The 26,339-nt window shown below is 58.3% G+C and overlaps 1 protein-coding gene across 4 annotated transcripts in view; it reads left to right on the top strand.

Annotated features, from left to right (window-relative positions):
* The window catches only part of RBFOX3 (RNA binding fox-1 homolog 3), a 389,725-nt gene that overhangs the window by 262,475 nt on the left and 100,911 nt on the right, over positions 1–26,339 (top strand). For 3 of the 4 annotated variants that reach the window (XM_082705496.1, XM_082705497.1, XM_082705495.1), the window contains exon 4: positions 6,582–6,621. The exons of the other annotated variant lie outside the window; for it this stretch is intronic. The gene's annotated coding sequence lies outside the window, so the exon portion shown is untranslated. The remainder of the gene's footprint in view (positions 1–6,581; positions 6,622–26,339) is intronic. 4 annotated transcript variants of the gene reach the window in all.

The following is a 26,339-nucleotide window of genomic DNA, read 5'->3' as shown; positions in this document are numbered from 1 at the left end:
TAAGAAGTGGATTCAGAACAGCCCTCAGGGGAACGTCGGTTCCCCTGAGTCTTTACACGGAGCGGTACCTCTCGGGGTCTGGGGGTGCGACACCAGCGTGGGCACCCAGCTCGCGGAGAAGAACCCTGGAAAGACCCCCCCTGGGAGAGGTGACCGTCTCGGGGTCGGCATTCGTGTCGCAGAGGGTCACGCCGGGGGAGGGACATGCTGCTAGGCCGCCGGACAAGTGTGTGGCCGCTCTAATGCACGTGGAGAAGCCCCCGGGGGGCATCCTGGAGCTGCCATGACAGATCACCCCACAACCGGGGAGAGTGGTTCTCCCACCGGCCTGAGGGGTGGCAGCCTCTCCCCGGAGGCCCCGGGGAGAATCCTCCTGCCCGGTCTAGCTCCTGGAGGCCCATGCGTTGCCAGACTCGCCGCCGCAGGCCTGCCTCCCGTGCCTGTCCTCTGCCTTGTTGTCCCCCCCCTGCTTCCTGGAGGCAGACTCTCTGCACTTAGGGCCCCTCTTAATCCAGGGCGACCTCATCATGACCTCTAGACAGCTACGTCTGCAAAGACGCTGTTTCTGGACAAGGTCGCGTTCGGGGGTCCAGGCGGCCGCCCGTTCCTGCCAGGTCTGCGTGCTGTCGGCCTCGTGCGGTTCTGCAGACGTGTTGAAACGACCTGGTGCTGGACGGGTTTGGGGAGCGGGGGTCTCTGCTGAAGGCCCACCCCCCTGCTTCCCTTCCGTGACTGGGGACCCTGGAAATGTCCACATCCACAGCAGGGTCTCTGGACAGTGTCGGTCTTGGGGACCTCTGGGCCTCAGTTTCCATACCAGGCTGCCCAGGGGACAGGAGGGTGATACACAGCAGTGCTCATGGACACCCCGGATGCTGTCGGTGCCCCTCGGCGGCGGGCGGCCCCTGTCCCGTAGCCAGTGAGCTCCCTTCCCTTCCCAGGTCTGCGCCGAGTTCAGCTAACGCCGGGCAACGTCTGCCCCACGGCCCTCACCCCGTTGAGGGCACGGTGCCCACGGCCCACACCGCCCCCGACAGGGCCAGCGTGAGTCTGGGCCCGGGGCTGCACAGGGCACACTGGACTGGGCCTGTCATTCATCAGGACGTTACAAAGCCCAGCGCAGCCAGGAGAGCCAGCTGGCCACAGAACATCAGAGAAGAGCTGGGCCTGGGGAGCAAAGAGGCAGGGGGGTTTGTGTAGATGCTGCGGCTGTGGCTCACGAGTCAGCCAGGTGGGCTCTACGGGCCCTCGCCCACCTGCTCTGGGCGAGGGCAGCAGAGCCGCGATGCCAGGGCCGGGGTGTGTCCATGCAGGCAGAGGGCACGTAAAGCCCGGGTGCGCCCTGCCCCCACTAGAGGGGCCTGAGGGCCTAGCTGGGGGGCTCCGGCTGGTGGCACCTGAACCCCGCCAGGCTTCCTGGGGGAGGGATCTGGCCGCTCTAAGCACAGAGTAAATGCACTCCTACCCCCTGCCCCCGCAGAGGTCCATAGTGGGGTGGGGGGGGGAGCTTCCTGTAGGCCTGAGCGGGCTGTGCACCCAGAGCCCAGGGCCGCCCCTGCCTCCAGGCCAATAGCCAGAACCTGCCAGAACTCCCCGTCTCTCCCACAGCCGCTTGAGGCCTCTGAGATGTGAGCCAGCGCCCTCCCCCCATCCTCTCCAAAGGTGAATTTCTTTTCAGAAGGAGAAAAAAAAAAAAGAAAAAACCCTTTAAATTGGAGTGGCTGTGCCATCATGATCTCCATCATCAAAAGTCATGTTTAAGCCACCCACAGTTAATTTTTTATTTATAAAATTGCGCCCTTCACCTCCAGTTCCCCTCAGGGAGAGAGCGCGGAACAGGCCATTTAATAAAATCCCAGGTAAGACAGCAGGGCAGACAGGCAGGCCTCATACAGCTACCCCAGTCTCTCCATGCAGCCCTGCCCCTCCCCCAGGGGCAGGGCCACCACCTGGGGGGGGGGGCAGGGGGCCCCCAAGGCCCTTCCTGGTGCCAAAGAAAATCTGCCTTGACTTTCCCCGAGAGCCAGCACTGCCACCGCACCCTTGGGGAGATGCAGAAGGAGCAAAGCCAGGTGTGGGTCTGGCCCTCTGGGTGCCCTGGACTGACCAAATGCGTCCCCCAAATGCCCAGGCTGACATCTTAGCCCCCACTGCGCTGGTATTGTGGGGTCTCCGCCGAGGTGGTGATGGGATTAAGGTCCTTGGAGGAAGAGACGGGAGAGCTCGCTCTGTGCCCACCCTGTGAGGACAGCGGGAAGACAGGAAGCAGGCTCTTCCCGCGGCCAGGATCGACCAGCTCCCTGACCTTGGACCTTCCTGCTGGGGAGGGCAGGGGCACCTTGTTACAGCAGCCCAGCAGTCCTCGCGGGAGGACCCCCTCTCCCTGCTCCAGACCTGAGCCGCCTCCTGCAAAAACGGGTCTGTGGTCTCTACCGGCGCGCCTACCCCTTCAGCATCGGCAAGCGTTGCCCTCCTGGACGCCACTGCAGGACGGGCCGCTTCCCCTTCACCCCAGAGCCGCGGCACCTGAGGCCGCCTGGTTTATCCTTGCCCTAAAGCTAAGAAGGGGCCCAGGATGCGTTCGTTGTCCGAATACGGTTCCCAGGAAGTGCCGGAGGCTCAGAGCAGGATGCACGTGGACGGGCTCCTCTCTCGCCCGGACGCCGCGACCATGATGCCCACCGCGTGCGACGGAAGTGGGCTTTGCCACGCACCCTCGGTGCCCGGCACATCAGTCGCTCGGTAGATCAGAGCGGAGACGGTGATGGGAGGGGCAGCGTCAGTGAACAGGAGTCCCTGCCCGCCTCGAACACAGGTTCTGCTTTGTGCGGCTCTCTCTGTTCCCACCCGCAGCGGGGCGAGACCGCTCCGGGCCAGGACCCCGGCGGCGGCTGGCAGAGCCGTCACGAGAGGGAGGGGCCTGGGCTACTGCCGTCAGGGCAGGTCGTTTGGATGATGCACACTAAAAACTGGTTTTCCTCGTGGACTCGTGTTCTTGGTGTGATGAAGGCCACACAGGGGGCCGCAGTTCGGCGTCTAGAGGACAGAACGTGTTACGGACAGAAGGAAGCAGGGTCGCAGGGTCCCCTGGGTCGTCTGGATGGAGGCGAGTCGAGAGAGGAGCAAGGACTCCCGCGAAGGAGACTTGCTGAGGCGACATGTTTGGCCAGGCGCTGGGAGCTGGGGCGCGGGTGGGAAGCAGAAGCCAGCAGGCAGGGAGACGGGGACGGGGTCCCCATGGGGGCTGAGGCTTATCCACGATGGGACCCCCCGGGGCAAAGAGCACTCCAGAAGGACCCAGGCCCTTCTCTAGAACAGCAATGCGGTTCTGGTCCCCTGGAGGCCAGTGCTCCCTGTCGGGTTCCTTCTTCGCTCATTCAGCAAACGTGCGCTGCCTCCCCGTGGGGCAGCCCGGTGCCGGGCTCCGCAGGTGGGGTGTGCGGTCAAGGGTGAGGGCAGCCAAGCCGGGCCGTGGGGGCTCCCGCCCCCGCAGCTGGAGAGCAGCCCCGCGCCGCGTGAGTCCGCGCCCACCAGGCCCCAAAGGCTGAGTCGCTGCTGTCTCGCTGCTGCACAGACTTTGCGTGGAGGCCGTTGTGAGGGGGGCGGGCAGGGTGAAGACCCTCCGAGCTCAGTCATCGAGCCTTGCTGTGTTTGGACACCGCTGAAGGGTCCTTCTCCAAGCGCACTTGGGGACGTCAGCACCCCCGGCCTAATGAGCTGTGTCCCTCTAGGAACCTGATCATCCCCGCAAAAATCACCGTAATTGGTTATCCTGCTGAGCAGGGAAAGCCGTGTTTGCTAACAGTGAGGCTGGGGAGCTGCTCCCTGTTTCCCAACCCGCGAGCTCGCCCTGGGCTGTCATCAGCAAGGCCCCAGGCGCCTCCCTCCCTGTCTCTCGCCCCCAGCGCAGGTGGTGGGGCAGAGTGGGCGACGTGACGCGGCAGAAGAGGGTTCATCCCTGAAGTGCAGGGCAGGCCCCCTGCGGGTTGGCTCGTCCTTGTCTGGCTCACACCTGGGAGGTGGCCGGGCCACAGCAGGAGTGGGTCCCAATGGGAGACGCTTCCTTCGCAGCCCGTGGGCACAGGAGAGAACCCCCACTACCCCGGAGGTTCTGTACTCCAGCAGAGGACAGTGAGGGCCAGGGGACCCCGTGGCCTGAAGCGCTGGGAAAACAGGCTGGACCCTTGCATGCCACGGATGCTGGAGGCCTTGGGCTCAGCGGGCCCCCTGATAGCCCTCTGGTTCTGCATTTTTGGAAACATAGAGGCTCTTTGGAGATGGACACAGGCCCCAGCCTCTGAGTGTCTGGACAGGGACTGAGCACCTATCCCACTGGTGTTCATACCAGGTATTTTCGCTTTGACCAAATGAGGGTACTTGTGACAATGGAAGACATTTCAGGGAACTGGAACACTGTTGGGGTCCCTGGAGATCAGGGCAGGTGGCAGGGGCGGGGTGGTGGGTGTGGACGCCTTACACTGACCTGGCTGGGAATTCCAGAGTGTCCCAGCACTTGCAGGAGCTATGCGGGTTGGGCACAGAGCCTGGAGAGCAGGGGCAGCGATGTGGGAGCCAGAAGCCGGGAGGGACGCAGGACAGGAGCAGCACTGTACCCCCAGACCCTCAGACCAGCCCCGAGGAGCGGACTCCCGAGCCGTGCACTCTGGGCGGTTCGCTCACCGGGGCTGGATGGATTGAATTAAATGGAACTAAATTGAATTGAATTGGGAGGAAAACTCACTTTCGAAGACCAAGAAGAAAGTCAACAATAAGAAAACCCCCAAATCAACGGGAGGCGGCAGTTATGCGAGTTGATTGATTCAATCCATCTCGTTTTGCGAAGACGCCTTCCCCATCCGGCGGCGCCTTCCATGGCCGCCCGCCCCTCCCCACGGCGGCTCTGGGAGCCGCGGCTGGACGCGCGCCAGGAGCTGCGCTTGCCACTTGGCCGGAGAGAGAAAATGCCGACCAAAAAGCAGGCTGCGGCAGGCGTCTCGACGAGGGGGCATGAAAGATCGCCCCACGCCGTGGCCCGCTCTGCTGCTGCCTGGGGGCCCCTGGGGGAGCACGGGGGGGGGGCGGGGGGGAGATTGTCCAGGAAATGCCACCACCTTGATTCACACAGACTCCAGCGGCACGCAGGGCCGGCTCAGGGCCACTAAATGCTCCTTTCCCATGGAGAAGGGCACCGTCCATCAGCGGGTCACAGGGAGTGCGGGGGGCGCCTGGGGACCTGCCAGGGAACCAGCTGCCCCTGCAACGGTGGGGGGGGGGGACGCCACTGCTTAGCCAAATCGTTTTCTCATCTGGGAAAGGGGGACAGAAGTTAGCTCACGCTCCTGAGGGTTCCCAGGGCCGAATGCGGCAACAGCTGTCAAGGGCCAGACGCCCAGAATGTGCAGAGCCCGTGACAGCGGGACCAGCTCTTAGCGACGACGTTGATGATGGTGACCACCATGATGTTTCTACGCCTCGAGGAAGAGGCCCAGTCTGATTGGCCTTGGATTCCAGAGGCTTTTCGCTTGCTTTTATCGTGTTTATGATGAGTTTAAAACACACAGTGGGGAGAGGGAGAGGGGAGGCGCTCCTTAATGACTGTGCAGTTTTCTCTTGGGGTGATGGAAAGTTCTAGAAACAGATAGTGGTTGCACAGCAGTGTGAACGGACTTAATGCCACTGAATTGTACACTTGACAGTGGTTAAAGTGGTAAATTTTCTAAGTGTTTTGTCACAATTTGAAAAGACGTGCGCAATACGAACACATAAAGCTACAAAACGTCGGGGCACTGGCGGGCTTAGCTGGTGGAGCACGCAACTGACTCTCGATCTCGAGGCTGTAAGTTCGAGCCCCACACTGGGTGTAGAAGTCACTTAAAAATAAAAATCTTAAAAATTCTGAAACATTATTAACATATATAAGGGAAACTGAAGTCCATGAGGAGCGCAGACGCCCACGCCTCGTTTCCAGTCTCTGAAGGGCCCTGGCGGGAAAGGGCAGGAAATGTTGTGTCTGTGGGTTGTGGCAACTCTCTACTCTCCAAGCCACAGCAGCCCATCCGCTTTTCTTCGTGTCACGTGTTGACGAGTGTTGAATTCGGTCTACACGCCGTGACTCCACGCAGCGTGACGTGACCCCCGGGGAGCAGGACAGATCTGTGCGGAGTGACGGGGGCTCAGTTTGGGGTTAAATGCCACCATTCCTAGTGGGCAGAGTCTCCATGTGTGGGTAACCTCCAAACCAGGGGGGTTGGGGAAGAAGACGGAGAAGGGGGTCACTCCACGTGTGGGGCCCACGGAAGAGAGAAAACAGAATATGCCCGTTTCAGAGACGATGTGTTAGGAGACTGGGCCACGGGCCCACGGTGTTCTGTGGTCCTTCTGTCTTTGCTAAACGGAACGTGGGCTCCCAGCCGCGCTCCCGGGGCCGACGCGGCCCGGCTTCCGCGGCGGGTCTCCTCGGCTCCTGCGCCCCCTCCTCCTCCAGACCTGACCCGTCAGCGAGCAAACAGCAGTCGGCGGTCGGGTGCGCGGTGGCCGCACTGATGGTAATTCTCTCTCTCTCTCTCTCCTTCTTTTCTTAGAGCGCCCACAGTGCCTCGGGGAAAATTGGCTGAATAAAAGGTATAAAGACTTTCTCTTTCTTTTCTCCTGAATACTTTTTGACAGATGTGCGCATGTAGAACATGTTGGGAGCTGCTGACGCTGAATGCTGGGGCTTTCTGGGGCTTTCTGGGGCTTCCGGCTCACTTGGGGGAGGCGGGGGGGTGGGGGGCGTGGGGGCGTGGGGGGGCAGAGGATGGAGGGTTTGTCTTGGTCAGCGCCTCGTCCGTGACCTCTCTCGTCCCCCAAAGCACCAGCCCCATCTGTGCCAGGAAGGCAGGAGTGGGGGCCAGAGGCACCAGAAGGGACGTGAGTGGACGGGAGTGTGTTGATGGGTGACATGGCTCAGGAGCTGCCACCAGCCAGAGAGGCAGTCCCTCCCCCCACCAACCCCACTCAGTGCTCACGTGCCTGTCCCTGGACCGTGAGACCTTCGGAACCTGGGGTGGTGAGTGTCCCCTCCTGGCCCGGTCTCCTTGGGGAGGGAGCTGCGGAACGGGCCTCCGTCTCCCCGTGAAACCCTCCTGACCCCAGGCCTCGGTCTGCAGGCTCCTCACAGCCACGCCTCCCGTCACTGGCCTGCAGCCAATCCCCTCTGTAAATTCGCTTGCAAAATTTTACTTTGCAGGAGAATTTTATCATAGCTTAACGTATGTTTGTTGTGAACGAATGAGGAAATGCAGGTTTGCTATGTATTCGTGACCCTGGGCCGCCCACCAGATTCCCCTCCAGGGCCCCCGGGTCTCAGGCCTCGTGCCCAAGGACAGCCAAGCCTTGTCCACAGATCAGACACGCAACGTAAAGCTGTCAGGTGGCAGAGTCTGACTTCCTCCTGAGCCAAACACCAGAGATTTCTTTTGCTGATCTCTTTTGTACTGTTTTTTGCCCTGAATATACCCGTGCCTCCGAAGCGGGCACTGTCCAAGTGGCTAGGGAGTTCTGTCCAGGAGGTCGGTCACTGTGGGGCCTCACGGGGTGGTGCAGGGGGCAGCTCTGGCTCCGCTCGCTGGTGGGATGGGGACAGTGAGGCGAAGCTCAGGGCTCCTCCCCTTGGGCATGACAGGGTCCCCTGGGAGTGGCCGTCCTTTCTCTGTCCCTGTTCAAAGCGGTTCTGAGCGGGGGGAGATGAAGAGAGGGCACCGCGTTGGCCCCAGCGCTCACCGACGAGGTCTGTCCTTGCAACGCAGCCTTCCTGATGGGCCGTTTTGTAACCGGAGTCTTATTTTATGGGGACACGACCAAAGGAGGCCTCAGGTGAATCTGTCTTAGGTTAAGGCATCACCCTCTAAGGAATGTTGCGGTGCTTTTTCTGGCTTGCAAACTCAGGTTTTTGCACATTTGTTTTCTCAACGACTTTACCGAGGTGCGCACCGTCGATTATGCATATGATGGAGTGTGCAGTTGTGTGTTTATGCCTGCAACGTCGTCGTAACAGTCCAGAGACTGGGCGTGCCCATCACCCCCAGAAGTTTCCTTGGGCACCTTCGTCTCTTCGCCTGTGCCCTCCAGGCCCCTTCCAGGCAAACACTTACCTGCGTTTTGTCATTCTAGAACGGTCTATATTCTCATCCCCATTAACATCACACCGTACGGGCTCTCGTTGGTTGCTGGGCTTCTCGCTCTCAGCATGAGCCCTCCGAGACTCACCCAGGTCACAGGCTCACCCAGGTCACGGTGCGCGTGAACGGTCCACGCCTTTTCATTGCCGGCTAGTGTTCCGTGCTCCCGAGACACCACGGGGTACTCCTCCATTGCCACTGGAACAATGCTGGGGTCATTTCCCGCTTATGGTCGTTCCACGGAACACAGCCAAGCGCACTCCTGCACAAGTCTTTGCCCAGACACGTGCCCCTTCTCTCTTGGGTAGAACGCCCACCCAGCGGGATGGCTGGATTTTTCGGGTGAGCGTAAAGCGAATGTCAAACTGTTTTCCAAAGTGGTTCTACCATTTCACAGGGCTGCCGGCCACGTGTGGGGGTCACTGTTCTACATCCTTTCCAGTCCTCGATGGTGTTGGCTGCGGGGAGTTTCGCCGTTACGATGGGCACGGGGTGGTATCTCATTGTGGTCTAGTTTGTGTTTCCCCGTGGGGTTGACATCCATCATCTTTGGTGACGCGTCGGCTCAAACCGTTGCCTGTTTTTTTTATTGGGTGTTTGTCCTCTTACTGTAGGTTCTGGGGAGTGCTTTATGTATACTGAGTACAAGTCCCTTATAGGTACATGCTCTGGGTACAAGTCCCTCATAGGTACGTTTCCTCCTAATTCATCTGTCTTTCCGCTCTTGTAACAGTGTCTTTTAAAGAGCTAATGTTTTAAATTTGGATAAATTCCAGTTTATCCCTTTGTTCTTTATAGATCGTATTTCTGATGAATCTAATAAATCTTAGTCTGATCCAAGATCACAAAGATTTTCTCCTCTGGTACTTTCTTTAGACCTTGAATATGTGTTAGATTTTACGTATCAGTCTCTGCTTTGTCTTGAGTTCCTTCTTATGTATGGTACAAGGTATGGATTGAAGTTCATTTTTCTGATCTGGATCCGTGTGTTGATTTCAATTTTATTTGTTAGAAAGACTCTGTTTCTTCTTCGAATTGCCTTCACAAAAATCAGCGGTCGTTTAAGCGTGGGCCCACTTCTGGACTTGGTTCCACTGATCTGTATATAGTCGGTTTTGACATCCTGCCCCACTCTCGTGATTGTCATAACTTTATGACAATCAGTTTTGAAATCAGGTAATGTTAACCCTCCAATTTGGTTCTTGTTTTTCAAGAAAACAAGAAACAGCTATTCTAGGCTCCTTAAAATTCCATTTTTTAAAGATTTTATTTATTAATTTATTTATTTGAGAGAGCAGAGTGAGAGAGAGCATGAGCAGGGGGAGAGGGACAGAGGGAGAGGGAGAAGGGAGCCCAAAGTGGGGCTCAGTCCCAGGACCCTGGGATTGCGACCTGAGTGTGACCAGATGTTTAGCCACCTAACTGGCTAAGCTGCCCAGGTGCCCAGGCCCCTTAAATTTCTGTATGAATTTTGGGATCGGCATGTGAATTGTGGGTGGGGGGTGGGGAGCCTACATGGATTTTGATCAGGATTGCACTGAATCTGTAGATCCATTGGACGATCGTTGATATCTTAATAATACTGAGTCTTCTGCCTCATAAACAAGTTACGAGTCTCCATTTATTTAAGTTTTGTACTTTTCAGCATATGGGTCTTGAACATCTTTTGTCAGACTTACCCTGAGTATTTTTTATTTTTATGCCCCTTTAAATGGTATTTTCCTTCAATTTCTTGTGTATTGAAAAAAATTTTTTTTATTTTTATATATTGATTTTACGTCCTGCATCTTTACCAAACTTACCCACTAGTTCTAGTAGCTTTTTAAAGATTTCATCACATTTTCTGCAGACGATCATGTTCTTTGTGAGCAGTTTTCCTTTTCCTCTCCAATCTGGATGTCATTCATTCCTTTTTGTTGCCTTGGTCCACTAGCTAGAACCTTCAGCACACTGTGGAATAGAAGTGTTGTGAGAGCGGATGTCCTCGTTTTGGTCCTGGTAGTAAAGGGAAAGTAGTTCCTTGACCATTAATTACGATGTTCGCTGTAGGTTTCCCATAGATTCCTCTCCATCCCTCATCTGTTGCCAGTGTGCTGGGAGTTTTTACTGGCTTTTATTAAGAATGGATGTAGCATTTTGTTCAGTTCTTTTCTTGAGTCAAGTAAAATGATCAGGTGCCTTTTGTTTTTTACTTTGTTAATTTGATGAATTAGATTGGTTGATTTTTGATCTTGAAGCAAATCTATAACTCACTATTTTTTTCCTATTTTTCTTTATATCCTTTTTCTTTTTTGGTGGGGGGCTTTCTTTTGAACTGAGTATTTAAAATTGTTGTATTCCATTTTATTTCCATCCTTGACTTACTAGTTACAGCTCCTTCTTTTTTTTTTTTTTAAGTTGATGGTTGCTTTGGAGTTTATGTGGTATTTAAGCCGGTTACAGTCGACCTTCAAATGATGTCAGTGCACTTCATATGCAGTATAAACATTCTTCCGTTCCTCCCTCCTGGCCCTATGTACCTATGTTATAAACCTTACAACGCAGTGTTATTTTTGTTTGTTTCGGTAGTCGGATTTTGAAGAGACTTAAGTACTAAGAAAAAAAACCTCCTTTGTTTATCCATACAATTCCCGCTTCTGGTGGTCTCCATTCCTTTGTGTGGACCCATATTTCCATCGGGCATCCTGCCCCTTCTATCTAAAGGACTCCCTTCAGTATTTCTCACAGCACCAGCCTACTGGTGATGAATTCTTGCAGTTTTTGTACGTCTGAAAAAGTCATTATTTCAACTTTGTTTTAGAAGACAGTTTTGCAGGGTGTAGAGGTCTGGGCTGACAGGTGCTTTTTCTCTCGGTGCTACAAAGTTTCCGGGCCTTCCTGGCTCCGGTGATCTCCAAGCCTGCTGTCATTGCCTTCTTTGTTACTCTGTGCAATGTGTGTTTTCTGGCTCCTTCTAACATTTTCTTCTGCAGTGTTTAATCTGCCATTAATTTCATCTAATGTATTTTTTTCACCTCAGATGTACTAGTTTACATCTCTACAAGTTCAATTTGCACTTTTTTAAAAAATATCTCACATGTCTCTACTTAATTTCTGGAATACGTGGAATATAGTTCTAATTGTTTTCAACATCCTTTTCTGCTAATTCTAACATGTGTGTCAGTTCCGGGTCAGTTTCAAGTGATTGATTTTTCTCCTTATGTCTTGCATGCCTGGTAATCTTTGATTGGAAGCTAGACACTGTACATTCTACCGTGTTGGGGTGCTGGCTATTTTTTATTCCTGTAAATCTTCTTGTGTTTTGTGCTGGGACATGGTTAAATTACTTGGATACAGTTCGATCCCTTTCTCTCAGATCTTACTTCAAAGATTTGCCAGATTGGCCTGAGCCATGGTTAATCTGGGTCAAACAATCCCACTACCAAGGCAAGGCCCTCTGAGCACTCTGTCCATTGCTCCATGAACTGTGAAGGGTTCTAGTCAGGCAGTTGGGGACACTCACTTTTCTGGTCCCATGGGCATGAGCACTGTTTCCCATCATCCTTTCATGGGATTCTTTCCTGAGCCTCAGGGCTTTTCCTCCAGTACATGATGGTCAGGACTCAGCTGAATACTCCTGGGGACCCTCCACGGTTCTCCAGAGTCTCCCTCCGTCCAGCTCTCTCCTCTCCAGCGCTCTGTTGTACAAGTCCATCCATCTGGGATCCCCAGACTCTAAGATCTGACTCCTCAGCTCAGGGAGCTCACCAGGCACAGCTTGGGGCCCCTGCACCTTGGCCTGGAAGCTTTATACACTGTGAGCCATGGGAGCTCCCCTCCATGGTTTCCCGCTCTCAAGGATCCCTGTGCTTCCTTGTCTTCTGTCCTGTGTCTTGAAAACCATTACCGAGGGCGCCTGAGTGGCTCAGTGGGTTAAAGCCTCTGCCTTCGGCTCAGGTCATGATCCCAGGGTCCTGGGATCCAGGCCCGCATTGGGCTCTCTGCTCAGCAGGGAGCCTGCTTCCCCCCCTCTCTGCCTGTCTCTCTGCCTACTTGTGATCTCTGTCTGTCAAATAAATAAATAAAATCTTAAAAAAAAAAAAAAAAGAAAAGAAAAGAAAACCATTACTGAGTTGTTTGCTCTTACCTGTTGTGCCAGGTAGGAAAGTAAGTCAGTCCCTATTTCCCCATCTTGACTGGAAATGGAACCTTCTTCCTACTTAAACAAAGATCCTGTCATGTATGGTGACCATGAGGTTGTCTGGACCCCCCTCCCCCCTGCCCACATACACACAGGCAGCCCTGAGGACACACAGGTGTGTTCCTGGCCCTCGTCTCCATTCCCCTTTGCAGTCCTGATTCGCGGCCTGTAGGCCTGGGAGCATATGGTCTGAGTACAGAGACAAATGTGGTTATTTCATCTGTCGTAAGATTGGCCTCCTTCTCCTCGACGAGGAGGAATCCGCAGTGGCAGGGGCTTAGCTCTTGAAAGATGATTACAGGGTGCTCTATGCAGACTCTCTTCCCAGGAATATTCTGATGGTAAAGAATATGGAGTGGAACAGTGGGAGGGGAGGTCAGAAAACCAGAGAGAAGGGAAGCCAGAGCCGCCAGCAGCCCCACTGCCTCTGGGTACGTGCGCGTCACAGCGAACCTCAGACAGCGTCCTCCTCATCCCAACAGGAGAAACCAAGCAGTGGGGAGGGCCCATTGAGGCCAAGGCCATTCGCTCTTCTGAAACCCTGTTCCCATACCTTCTCTGCCGATCTAGGCATGGACAGAGCCACACTCTTACTTTTATCTGTCCTGGGACCTTAGACACATTCAACACGTGTTATCCCATTTGAGCCTCACTGCAGCATCCATCTTACAGGTGGGAAGACTGAGGCTTCAGATGGGCAGGTGATGGGCCCAGGCTCACACTGCAAGTGACTGAGGCAAGACCATAGCCTGGCTGCCCAGGCTTTTTCTTTCTGCCCAGGCTGAGAATGTCCCTTGAGCAAAGTTGATTTTCCTGGTAATCGAGCATGGATTTCTTGAGCTTGGGTGTCTGAGCCTTTCTCATAGATGCCTCTGCCAGCCACACCAAAGAAGCCAACTGATGAGCATGGGGGCACAGAGGACTCCACCCCTCCTGGCCCATGACGGTTCTCCTACCCTTCCAGAAAGCATTTCCATTGTCGGGGTCATTGGCTGTCAAGTTTCATGGGACTCCAAGGCTCCTAACTCACTATAGAGCCTTTTTAGAAATATCTGATATTTGGAATTCTCAGATCAGTATGCACATGTGTGTTTGGACTAGTGCCTTAGTTAGGCTACCATGACAGAAAGAAAAGGGTAGGGGGAGATGCCCCCAAATTTTGACCACGAAGAGGTCACCCAAACCTATGGCCCCTTCTGACGCTGCGGAGGCTGGAGCTATATGGTATCAGACACACAAGCAATACGGCCCAGAAAGTCAGCTCCCAAATTCCCCCGTTCTGTGTCCCAGGGACTGGAGAGGGTCTCTAGTGCCTCCCTTTGCTTTCAGGATATATCCAGCTGGGTGGTTTTGTGCTACCCACAAAGGAAGCAGGACATGAAATATTTGAGAGAGGATTGGAGGATAACAGAAAGCAGAGTCTGTGTACTCGCGCGTGTTTGTGCAAAAGTATAAAAACCCCGAGTCTGTGTTTTCCCCAGGGTATTAATTACAGTTAGAAAGGAGGCTTGTCCGGGCGTGTTCCGCTTGGGCAGAGTAATTTATCATCTGGTTTCGGGGAGCGGGAGGCAGGTCACGGTGCAGAGAGCACGACACACATCTCTCTCTCTGACTTCACAGCCGCCCTACCTTCTGTAGGGTGGACAGTTCTGCCCAAGGCATGTGCCTGGGGGAGACAGGGAGCGCTCTCCAGGGGAGAGAGGGGACACAGTGAGGCCCTGACGTGATCCTCACAGGACAGAAGTCATCACGGGAGAGGCCTGTCCAGGTCCAGGCACTTGGCTTTCTGCCCTTGATGGGGAGAAGGCTGGCCTGGCTGCCCACACCTGATGCCTGGTGCTCCTGTTGGCCCTCACTGAGGCTGATGGAAGGGCAGGTGGTCTCTGGGGGCAGGGGGGGGGGTGTCCCGAAAGAGAGCGGATTTTGTTCCTTTGATGGCCAAGATCAGGTCTGTGTCTGCTTACCATGCAGCGAAGTGAAGGTCCCTGGTAAGGCGGTGGTTCTAATGGAGGGCCTCACTGGCCTTAGCAAGATGGCTGGGGAGGAGAAATCAGGGTAGAGGAGCTGGCCACTCCCCACTGGGCCTCTGGGTCCCTCCACCCTCCCCTGAGCACCAGGGCCTCCCCCTGCGTCCCTCCAGCCGGTCAGGGTCTTGATGGCACTTTGCATCTCTCCTCTGAGCCATCACACCCCTGCTCCCGCCTCCCACTGCGGCGGGCAGGCCCCTGACACTGGAGCCTGGAGTGACCATACACTCACTCCCAGCAGTGGAAAGACTGTCTTTCTGGAAAGTTTTACATTATATCATAAGCATTTATCATTAAGTCAACTCCTTAAGGGGCACCTGGGTGGCTCAGTGGGTTAAGTCTCTGCCTTTGACTCAGGTCATGATCCCAGGGTCCTGGGATCGAGCCCCGCATCAGGCTCTCTGCTCGGCAGGGAGCCTGCTTCCCCCTCTCTCTCTCTCTGCCTGCCTCTCTGCCTACTTGTGATCTCTCTTTCTCTCTGTCAAATAAATAAATAAAATTCTTTAAAAAAAAATTCAACTCCTTAAGTCAACTTCTCCACACCCCCTCCCCCTCTACCCCAGGGGGCAGATCACAGGCAGGGACCCAGCCCCGCCCCCCCATCGTCCCGTGAAGGGACAGGCCTGTCAGCACAGGTGCCCTGAGCCCCGATGGGCACCGTGTTTGGTGCTTGGGATACCCTGAACCAACCAGACCAACATTCTGGCAAAAAATCATTCCACTGGGCAGGTGGGGGGAGGGTCCTTAGTTCCTGCCCTCACAGGGCCACCTCCAGTGGGTCTGTGGGAACAAAGGGAAAACCACTCGAAGAAGTGGGGGCCGGCCGGGCCTCTGCAGATACCCCCTTGCCCCGCAGCTCTGCCTCTCAGGACTTCCTCTGCCGGCACTGGGCCTGCAGCGCAGTGATCTCTGCCCAAACCAGCAGGATGTCTCCACGGCCCCTTTGCGGGGTGTCCGGCCTGCCAGCTCACTGACACTTGCTGATGAGCTGGAGGGAGAGGGAAGAAGGGGGACCCCGGAATGAGGACAGGAGCAGAATCTCTGCGGCTTCCACAGCTGCTCTGTGCAGGCCGGGCGGGGGGCCGCTGCCCAGAATGCTAAGGAGGGTCCCCAAGGCCAGCCGGGCCCCAGCGCCTCCCCAGCAACCCGGCAGAGTCGGGGTTTTCCTTGCCCCGTCTCACGGTCCTCAATCCCCCCCTGCCGGGGCCTCTCATGCTGGTGGTTCCTCGAACACCCCTCTGCACCAGGCCTCTCCCCTTGCTGACTCTGTAGTCCCCTCGCTATCCAGAAAGGTAGATGTTGTTATCCTCACTTCGCCAAAAAAGAAACGGAGGCTCAGAGAAGCTAAGTAACTTGCTGAAAGCCACACAGTGAGTCCGCAGAGCTGGCACTGGGGCCCAGGTCTGAGCGTTGCCAGATCGGGGCCCTCCCGCCCCAGCATCTTCAGAGCCACAAGGATAAGAGAGGACTGCTAGTCAGGCCAAGAAGTCATCCCTCCCTTCTCCATGGGCACTGGCTCTGAAGAAATCTTCAGGGCGAGTGGAGGTGATCTTGAGGAGTTCCTCCTTAGACACCTAGCCCTCCCCATCTTTTTAAGGAGTGTGCTACTAGGGGTGATGGTGATGCTTTTAAAATCCAGGTTGGACTATGCCCTCAAATCCTCCCATGGCTCCCAGTTCTCTTGGAGAAAGGCAAAGTCCTCACAGTACCCTCCCATGTAAGACCTCATGTGATCTGGCCCCATCATTCCTCTGACCATCTCTCCTACTGCTCCCCCTCATTCTCGTGACGCCAGCTCATGGCCCACCTTGCCTATTCTCTGAGTAGCCAGGCACATCCTGTGATAGTCCTCTGCCTGGGGTGCTCCCCCTCCCAGAAGAGCCTTAGGACTCTTTTCCTCGACTCCTCCAGACTGACATAAAGATCACCTGCTCAGTTAGGTCCAGCCTGACCGTCCTCTCTTCTAATCAGGGACTGGATAACATTATGGTTAGGTGCTTTCCGGATGGTGTGAATGACCATCTCCCAACAATGCTGGCTCCCAAGATGTTCTCTGTGGTACGGCACCAGGCTCTGCTCTCAACCCTGTCCTAGTGGCCGTGTTTATTAGTGACTCACGTGAGCTTGTCCTAGCATGATGGTCAGATTCTAGTCGATCTGAGCTGAGAGGATTAAGCAATAGATTACCTGGTCTGCTGGCCAGAAGCATCACTGAAATTTAACTACATTTAGTCAGAACTCATGTAAAATCTTGCTCGTGGGTCCAAAAATACTAAATGGATGGGGGTAAGAGAAGGAAGACTTAAAGGTTTCAGCTGGTGGTAGGTTTGGTGTGGTGAGGGGGACTGTCTGAGTCCGTGGACTGGGGAGCCCGAGACACAGACACGTGGTCCTCACAGCTCCAGAGGCTGGAGTCCAAAACCAGGAGACCGGCAGAGTTGGGCTGCCGTGAGGGTTCTATTCCGAACCACAGATGATAGTTTTTTTGGGGGGGGGTTGTTTTATTTTTAATTTTTTTTTAAGAGACTTGAGAGAGAGAGCGCATGAGAAGGGAGAAGGTCAGAGGGAGAAGCAGACGCCCCGCGGAGCTGGGAGCCTGAGGGGCTCCATCCCTGGACTCCGGGATCATGACCTGAGCCGAGGGCAGTGGCTTCACCGACTGAGCCCCTGAGGCGCGGCAGATGGTAGTTTTCCCATGGCACCCTCACGGGGCGGACGCTGAGGCCGGAAGCAAGCGCTCTTGTGACTCTGATTGGGGCACTTAGCGCATCACGGGGGCCCCACCCCCACGGTCTCATCCGTCTGTAATCACCTCCCACCCCCCCCTCAAAAGACCAGCGCACGGAGGGGCAGGGCTTCAACCTATGACTTTGCCGGGGGCGGGGGGGGGGACGACACAAGGAGTGCATCACGGCGACCAAGTAACTTGTCACCCAAGCTGGGGTTCCTCCTCCCAATCTCAGCGTAAACCGGGGGCGTCCCAGGCACGCTGAAGGGCGCGGCCACCCAAGGTGTATGTGGCCGCTCTCAAAAGCCAGGTTTTTTTGTGTTTTGTTTTGTTTTGTTTTTTTAAAGATTTTATTTATTTATTTGGCAGACAGAGATCACAAGTAGGCAGAGAGGCAGGCAGAGGGAGAGAGAGAGGGAGAAGCAGGTTCCTCGCTGAGCAGAGAGCCCGATGCGGGGCTCGATCCCAGGGCGCTGGGATCCTGACCTGAACCGAAGGCAGAGGCTTAACCCACTGAGCCACCCAGGCGCCCCTCAAAAGCCAGTTTTATGTGGCTCGCATGAGTCAGGGCACGTTCCCCGATGATTGGAGGTCGAAGTTGGTCGGACGGACCCTCCCTGGAATGCTGGGTTCACTTCGGAGGTGGCTGCTGTGAGCCAGGGGGCATTTCAGGGGACATCCCCAGAGAAATGGCCGAAGGGGCGAGGCCTGTTTGCCCAGAGGAGGAAGCTTTGGGCAGCCAGACGGTGTGTTTCAGAAGTCTGAGGGCTGGCCCTGAAGAAGACGAGGTGGGGGCCTTCAGGTCGCCTGAGGCCAATGTGATGAGTTCTGGGGGCAGATCTCAGGGGCTGCCTGAAGAAGGGCTTTCTAAGGGAGACAGCTGGCCCGTGATGGGGGATGGGGGCTGCCTGAATTCCCTCCCGTATCCGAGAGTCTGCAGAGGAGGGGAGGGCCCGGGACTTCTCTGGCTCTTGGCGGGAGGCAGGGCTCAGAGGCCACCATATGTCACTGCTCGGAAAGAAGAATCTGTGAGTGCTGCCTGGGATCAGGACAGAGAGGGGCCGGCCGGTGTGAAGGAGGCCGACGTGTGGCCACCCCCTCCCCACGGCCCTGCCTGGCTCTCCCTTCGGCTCTCGTGCCCCCTGGTTCTGGCTCCTCTCGCCCCCTCTCCCCATGCTGGGGTGCGTTTTCCCTTCCTAAATCCTCTCTCCTGCTGCTGAATTATTGAAAGTGTTGTTTGCTCTATTGCTATGCTGGAGGGAAGCTGCCGCAGAGCAGCGGAGCTTGGCCTGGGTCCGCGGCCCGGAGAGCCCCTCCCCGGTCCCCTCGGTGGGGGGAGCTGCTCCCAGCCCCTCCCCTTGTGCCCCTCCTCGTTCCTCTGTAAGTGCTGCCCTTCTGACCGGCGGATGCTACATCCGTGCCGCCAGCCCGGGGGCCGTGGACAGAATTTGGGGCAGTTGTCACCACCTGGCACAGGGGCAGGGCCCCATCTCCATGCAGGGTGCTGGGACGTCCCCCGGCAGCTGACCGACTGAACAGCTCCAGAGCATGTGTGGAAATGACCCACCATCGGGGCGGGGGTAGGGGGGACTCACGCTGATGTGTGTGCGACACTGGCACGTTGATGGGGGCAGGGTTGGTGTGTGGCTGTGTGTGTGCACATGTGTGTGCAGAGAGGGCCCTGTGCATCGGCGTGTGCGTGTACACGCAGCTGTGTGTGTCTGTGGTGCCTGCACGCCCACGTGTGCACGTACGTGTGCATTTTTACAGCAGGCACCTGAGCACGTAACTTGGCCCAGGCCCTGCTTGCGAGATGTTGCTGTCGAAGCCCGTTCCAGGAAGGGGGATGTGTGGCCGCCACGGAGCTTAGAGACGCCAGGAGGCGGGCGGCTGCGTGGGGGAAGCCGCCAGAGGCATCATCGGGTTTCTGGGGACAGGGCAGCATGCAAGAAAGCGTGAAGAGTACAAAGTGGGGACAGAGGGGCGCAGACTTCCCCACTCACTCCCCAGAGGTGGGTGCAGGGTCCCCCAAGCCTCCAGGCCAGAGTCCGGTGGACTCCGGGCTGGGAGACCACGACTGCGGAGGGGACGGCCTTGTCCCCCCACCGCGCTAAAGGCGGCCCAGCCAAGCTGAGTAGCCTTCACGTGCTCTGCTCTGCCCCGTTCACGGGCCCCTGCCGTGTGCCCAACACCAGCTTCCTGCCCCCGGTAGGCAAGGGCCTGGCGGAGCCTTTATCTCCAGAAGCTGCCCGTCTGCCCAGGACAAAGACGGCGTGTCCGAGCGCAGGCGCGAGGCCACGTGAGCAGGCTGGGTGCCACAGAAAGTAAGGGGGCTGTGCAGGGCAGAGCCAGGTCCGGTAGCCCTCGGGCTTGCAGACCCGCTGGCCAGGCTCACGGCTTGGTGTGGGCCGGCTCCTAAGTGCTTGCACCGTCCGGGGGCTGGGAGAATCGCTCAACCTGCTGAAGTCAGGCAGCGGGTCCCCGGGCACTGAAGCCTCCTCCGGGTTTCTCCTTTCCTGTCCTCTGGTGTTTGTGGCTCAGGAAGGGTTTCGGGAAACAGCTCTAGAGAGTGCAGTGTGAGCACAGCCGCGGACCCCAAGCCCCTTCCCCATGCCCACTGGCACCCTGTCAACCCCAGAAGCTCGAAGCTAGAAGCTAAGGGCCATTCCCTCCATCCTAGTGCCTCCCTTAAGCTCCCTGGGGAGCCACAGGCCGGGCCTTGGAGGGGAGTCCGGGTGCTGAGCCAGAGGCTCCCGCCACCAAAGCGCTCCTCTCCCTTCCCTGCCTGGCCTTCCTCCGGCTCACCCAGGACTCCTTCGGGTGGGGGTGATGGGGCGTGGGTGGCGTGTTTCCACTGAGGCCACTCGTGAACCTCCCTGTGCCCCCCACCTTCCCACAGCTGGGGGTGGGACCAGATGCCGCCACCCTGCGACCCAGAGAAGTGCTGAGCCGTCAGAGGCCTGCTTGTTTTCTCCCAGCCCATGCCCAGGAGACACAGGGGGCTGCCGCCTGCCATCACTCTCCGGTGTGTGGGACCCCCAGCCCCACATGCAGCCTCTGGGCCTGGGTTTCCCTCACTGGTAGAGACCGTAAGAACCAGAGAGAATGGCTTCCTTTTTCCTACTCCTTTCCGCCCCTTCCAAGAGGGGGTGACAGCCTGGGTCCCTAGGTGGCCTGTGGCCCACAGAAAGCGCTGGCTTGAAGGCATGAGCCGCTGAGCTGGAATCCCGGAAGCCTAGATTCCCGGGCCGCACCCCTGCAGCACAGGGTGGGGGCAGCACGGAGGTCTGAGGCCGGACAGATGCAGGCAGCACACATGGGGACAGCCCACCCCCAGCACCCCTACCCTATGCTCCCCACACCCCAACACAACTCTGCACTTCTGGGCCGGCCTCCTCTCTGCTCGGCCCCCCCAGGCACCCTGCTCTGCTCCTCCTCCCTCCCAGCCGCCGTGCAGCCCTGGGGCTGGGGGCTGGGGGCTGGGGCAGGTCCCACCTGCCCACCCTCTGAAGCCAGGATGGACCTTCTGAGTTCCCAGACTTCCCCCTCTCCCCAAGGTGCGCCTCTTCTCCAACCTCAGGGCCGAGGTCCCCCTTCGGAGCCCAGTGACCCGATCGGTCAGGCAGGGGAAGTCCACGCCCCGCCCCGGAGGGAGCCCCCCCCTTGCCTGGGGCAGTTGACTCTGACCCCAGGGCAGGCACAGGGCTGAGCACCCTGAGAAATAAAGAAGGAGAGGAGAGAGGACAGAGAGACCCGAACCCAGCAGCCGGTACCCCCTGAACTGAGCCCCCAGAGCAACACAGCCACAGCCCCAGGGGGGCCTCCCCGCCTCTGCCCCCTGCCAGCCCTGGAGCCAAGGGTCCGAGATGGTGTATTTTGGGGTATGTACCAAGCGTGGACCACCCGAGTCCCTAGTCATGTTCTTGGCTCCCGCAGGCCTGGGGCTGAGATGTTGAGAAAGCACAAGGCGCCCCCTGCCCCCTGCCGTGCCGGCAAGCGCCCCTCCCTCCGAGCCTCTCCCCAGGACCCAGCCAGCGGGGGGGGGGGGGGGGCGCTCAGGGGTGTCCCCAAGCACCAAAGGCTGCCTGGGGGGGAGCCAGGGGGCTGGGCAGAGACCCTGAGTGCCTGTGTGGAGTGCACTCTCTGTCCCGCCTTTCCCAGCTCCCCAGAAAGTCAGGGCAAACTTCAGATGCCGTCTTAGCTCCTCCCTTCCTCCCTCCCCTGTTCCCTGAGACACAGAATCAGGTAGGGAAGCCGGATCTTGCAAAGAATAATGGGGAACATAAATGTGAACCCCAACCAAGAGCCCCAGTGCTCTGAGCAAGGGGGTAGGGGACCTAGGAAGCTAAGGCCCCCCCCTGGTGAGAGCAGACCTCCCAAACAAGCACACCCTCTCCTTGCCCCTGCCCTTGGCAGAGGAAGTGAGAGTAGCGGAGGCCAGAGTGGGGGACCTCGGCCAGCCCTGGGAAAGGGGCACAGGGAGGCAAGACAGGGAGGACCCCCGCTACAGGGTGAGGGGCAGCACATCCTTCCAGTTAAGCTGGGCTGAACTGGGAGAAGGAGAGGCTGGGTGTGTATGATTGTGTGTGTGTGTGTGTGCCCGCATGCGTGCACGCGTGTGTGTGTGTGTGTGTCTGCACGTATGCACGTTTTCCCCATAATCATTGGCCTCCAGGCTCCCATGGACTAGATTTGGGAGTCTTTGTGAAGTTTGTGCTTTCCTTTGAGGGAGAGCGTCTCCCCTGGGCCCAGCCCCGCGGCCCCAGCCCGAGCACTTCCCAGGCCATGGGCTTCCCCACATGTCGGGGCTTCTTCCCAGCAGCCCTCAGCCTGTCCTGCAGCTTCCCTCCAGGACCACAGTCCGTCCCCAACTCCAGGGGAAGCACTCCCCGCCCGGGGGACCCCACTGGAGGGGACTGGCCTGGGGACAGGTGCTGTGGGGCCCACTCTGGGGATCCAGACCAGGGGTCAGGCTGGGAGTCAGCAGGAGAGGCCAGGCCATCTGAGAAGGGAGCAGTGGCCCCCGGGAGCCAGGATGACTGTGATCAGCCTCCCGGTGGCAGTCACAGGCCAGGCTCTGCTGAGTCCTGCAGATGCCACTCCCAGTCCAGGCCGAAGTGGGGCCAGGGTGCGCCCAGAGGCTCCAGGTCTCCATCTTTTGCCAAGGCAGTTGGCACTGCTGCAAATGCCCTGGCTGTCCCACGCCCCACAACTGGTAGCCAAGCGCCTGTCTGTTCTGCAGATTCCTCCTTTCTCAAGGCCAGCCTCAGGGGGCGCAGCCCGGGGACACTGTCCCTGCGCCTGTGGGCAGAACAGAGTCCTCTTGTCATCTCGACTCTTGGCGGCACCAGCCTGGCATCTGGAAGCTAGCTCCTAGTGCCCCACCCCCAGCCTGGGAGTCCCTTCAGAGCCTGGCAAGGGCAGGAGAGGCCCCAGGGGGCGCTGGTGGGGGCTGAGTGGGCACTCTGCTTCTCACGGGGCTGCTGGCTTCTCTGGGGTCTTGCCTCCGGGGACCCCCTCCCTCTGCCAGTGCCATCTGTCCTTGCCCACACGCCCTGGCAGGCCCTGGGGATGTGCAGGGCGTTCCCTTCCTGAATCTTTGGGGCTCTTTTAGGACGGGGTGGAGCCTGCCCAGAGGGAGAGCCTCCCCAACTCTTCTTCCCTAGCCAGGCTCCAGGTCTAGGCTGGAGGGGGCGCAGGGAGGGGGGTGCTGTAGGAAGAACGGTGGGTGCGGGTGACAGGCAGAGTCTCTCCTGGGTCCGCCTCCCCGGCCGTGCCCCACCCCCCGTCAGCACCCCCAGCCCCACACGTTTCCCCCGGTGTCCGCGGGTTCCTCAGACTCAGCCAGCTGAAGCTGCGCAGCTCTCTTCTGACCAGCTTTTCCTTCAGTGCCCCACGGATCGCAGGAAGGCCTCTACCCTCTCCCTGCACCTGCCAGCCCACGGGCTCTGCTCTTGCCTCTGCCCCATTCCTCCCCCAGCCCGGGCAGCCGGGGTCACGCCCTCATGCCCTCCTGTCCCAGCGGTCAGGTCTCTCAGCCGGAGCACAGAGTTCTTTCCAGCGGGGCCTGCTTAGCCCCAGCCCCGGCGCCTGCAGCTCCTCCACCTTCCCATGACCCTGTGGTGCCGCCCTGGTGCCGCTGCCGGACGGAGCTGCGCCCTTCCCCAGACATGTTCCTCCTAAAATACCCTAGCCATCAGGCTCCCACATCAGTCCCCCGATCAGCTGGCTGCTCCCTTCCCTTCTGGGAGGGGGACAGGAGGGGCTGTGGCATGGCAAGTGCCAGGCAGCTTAGATGTCACCACCTCCGGGAAGCCTTCCCTGACCACCCACCGTGAGGTGTTGTTCCTTCCACTGCACCCCCACGCACTGACCCGAGGGTGCCGTCATTACCCACATACTCTGCCGTCTTCCTCTCCTCAAGAAGCTCCTCCAGGACCCTGACGGGGTCTTGCTCAGCCTTTTCTGATGCCCACATTGCGCTGCCACTTGTCGCGGCTCCAGAAACCTTGTGTGCTAGAATGAATGAATGGGTGTGTTCCAAGGGCTGGGGGCGGGCCTCTGAGGGCCTCTCCAGCCTTCCCCCATGCACCCCGGCTGGCCTTGAGCTAGCGGTCGCCCAGCTGGCCACACAGCCTCCCGTGCTGGGCACACAGTGTCTCAAGGGGGCATCAGAGTTGATGTTGGCCCCACGTTAGAGCTGACGGAGTTCTAGCCAGTTCGTGGTGAAGGGAGACGGGTGAGCTGGGGCCAGGACCCGGCCGTGGCAAAGCAGGGGTTGGGTGCAGAGGGGACCAGCCGTCCCTGGCCTGTCCAGCCCAGCCGTGGGGGTGTGCCCGACAGTGAGGTTTGCCACGCCTCTGTGAGAGCGGCCTGCTGCCTGCTTTGGGGGCATCTCTGTCTTTGGACCGTCCGAGCTGTAGACTCAGCTGGGGGAGGGCTGTCACTGAGCGAGGGAGGCGGGGGGCTTGGGGTGGAAGGGACCTGGCCTGGGCTCCAGCTCTGCTGCTCGGAGCTGTGAGACTTCGGGGTCACCAGCTCTGCTGCTCGGAGCTGTGAGACTTCGGGGTCACCAGGTGCCTTATCTGTAGACTAGACCCCGAGGCCAGTGTGCAGGTTGGAGGAGCGTGAGATACAGGTCACGATTCTGTGCCCAGCACAGCAGGAGAAGGGACAACACGCCCCGGGCTGACATGACCTTCCATTGTTGCCACATACTTGGGTTCTGCTCAAGGACACATCTCTCTCCCCAAAGCTTCCTGTGGCTTCACTGCTGTGGGACAGAGTCCGTACCTGTTGTCAGGCCTGTGCTGTTGGTGGCCTGGATCCGCCTTCCCCCACACCCTGCAGAATGTCCAAGGAGGAAGCACAGGCTGAGGGGGCGTCCAGTGTCCCTTAGCAGCCCCAGGCGGAACCCGGACTGGAACCAGTTCTCCTCCCAAAGGCTTTCCTGGCCTCGCTGGCCTCGGGGCACGCGCTCCTGCGGGGTCTCCCCCCCACCTCTCCCTGGTCCACGGCTGGTGTCCACGGCTGGTGTCCAGCCCTCTCCACCCCTGTGGGGCTCCCGCAAGGTCTTCCCTAAGCCCTGACCTTCCGTCCTCTCGTACACTTGGCACCCCAGACGGCACTGGGTGTGGGCAGGTGACGTGTCTGCTCTGGCTGTGCCTGGGTCAGGGAGGAGCTCTGCAAACACTTGTGGGATGGATGGATGGACGGACGGACGGACGGATGGAGAAGAGAAGGGAGGAGGGTTGGAAGGAGGGAGGAAGGGGCAGATTGGTGGTGGCATGTCCATGAGTAGCAGCGTACCCGCCGTCGCTCAGCAGGAGCAGGGGTACTTTCCAGAGCCGCCTCCTGCGTAAGTCACGGGCACGGGGTCAGAGGTGCGGTGTGACATGATGGTTGATGGGTCTCAGCCCAGAGCAGACGGGGACCCGCGGCCGGGTTCCCCTCCCGCCACGGCTGGGCTCAGCCCAGAGGCGTGCAAGGGTGGCCACGTGCAGGGTCAGGGTCTGGGAGCCGCCAGACCTCAGCAAAGCGGGCTCCCCGGACAGACAGATGGATGGTCAGACAGATGGCCTGGGGAGAAAGGCCCAGGTCCAGGGTGTGTGGGCACCTGGAGGGGCGGCTCCATTTGCTCCAGAGCAGGAGGAGGTCGAGCAGGGAGCCGGGAGCTGGGCTCAGTCCTGCAGCCTCGGGTTGGCTGGCGGAGAGGCTGGGGGTGGGGGACGCCGGTGGGTGGCTTTGTAATTGACTGGCAACAGGCAGAGATGCCAAAGCAAAACTCTCCAAATTAGCAGTAATTGCAGGAGAAATAAAGAGCAAACAGGGCGAGCTGAATGAGGTTTTCTATAAATATTATGTTTTTTAAAGTTTGCCCTGGAGTAATAGAAGCTGTTTAAACGCTAATATCCTGTCTGTGCATTTAAAAAGCCTTATAATGAGGATTTAGTGTTTTCCTTTCCTGAGGCCTGGGATCTGGGGGCCCCTGGGTCTCCGGCCTCCTCTCTCCCGGGTGGCTCAGGATGGCACCCCAGGAGTCTACACACCCACCCTGAGCCGGTCTGGACACAGCCTCAGCACCCCCAGGCCGGTGCAGGAGCCCCGAGGCACCCGCCCTCCAGGCGCCCGCGGTCCCGGCCCTCCTCGGCCGGCTTCTCTCGCTCCCGTTCCTGCCGGCCACGCCAGGCCGCAGCAGCGTTCTCTGGGTCTGAATCCCCGTGCTCCAGACTTGAGTCATTTTGTCAAGGCCGAGAGCCCCAGGGTCACCTAGACCTGCCGATGGCCTTTGGAGGGTGGCAGAGGCGCTTGTCTAACTAAGGAGGAGACAGGCGCTCCCGGATGATGACCTACAAGATGATGTCTGTTCTTATTAAAACCATGAAGCAAAGTGTCCGTTCATGCCAGGAAAAACTGCGCCGGGGGTTTTCCAGTGGGGAGGGAGAATAGGGGAGGAGACGGCCCCCTGCGTCGCTGGAGAGGCCACTGGAGCAAGGCCCAGACCCGGTTTGGAAAGCTCTGGCAAGGACCCCCCAAGGGAGCTCCGTCTTAGGCCCTCGGAGAAGAAATGCAACCCCACGTTCCATTTCTCCGTGCGCCTTCGGTGTGCTGGGCTGGGAGACCCTGGCCTTGTCACGGAGGGGGCCTCACGACACTCGTCCGTCCTGCAGCCCCTCCTGCCACTTTCGAGAGCAGAAGCGTCTGGGTGCTGTGGCGTTGCGTGGTGGGTGCGGGCGGCCCCCATG

This window comes from Mustela nivalis, assembly GCF_964662115.1.
Source record: "Mustela nivalis genome assembly, chromosome: 17".
NCBI classification, from domain to species: domain Eukaryota; kingdom Metazoa; phylum Chordata; class Mammalia; order Carnivora; family Mustelidae; genus Mustela; species Mustela nivalis.
This window is presented reverse-complemented; position numbering and strand designations above follow the sequence as displayed.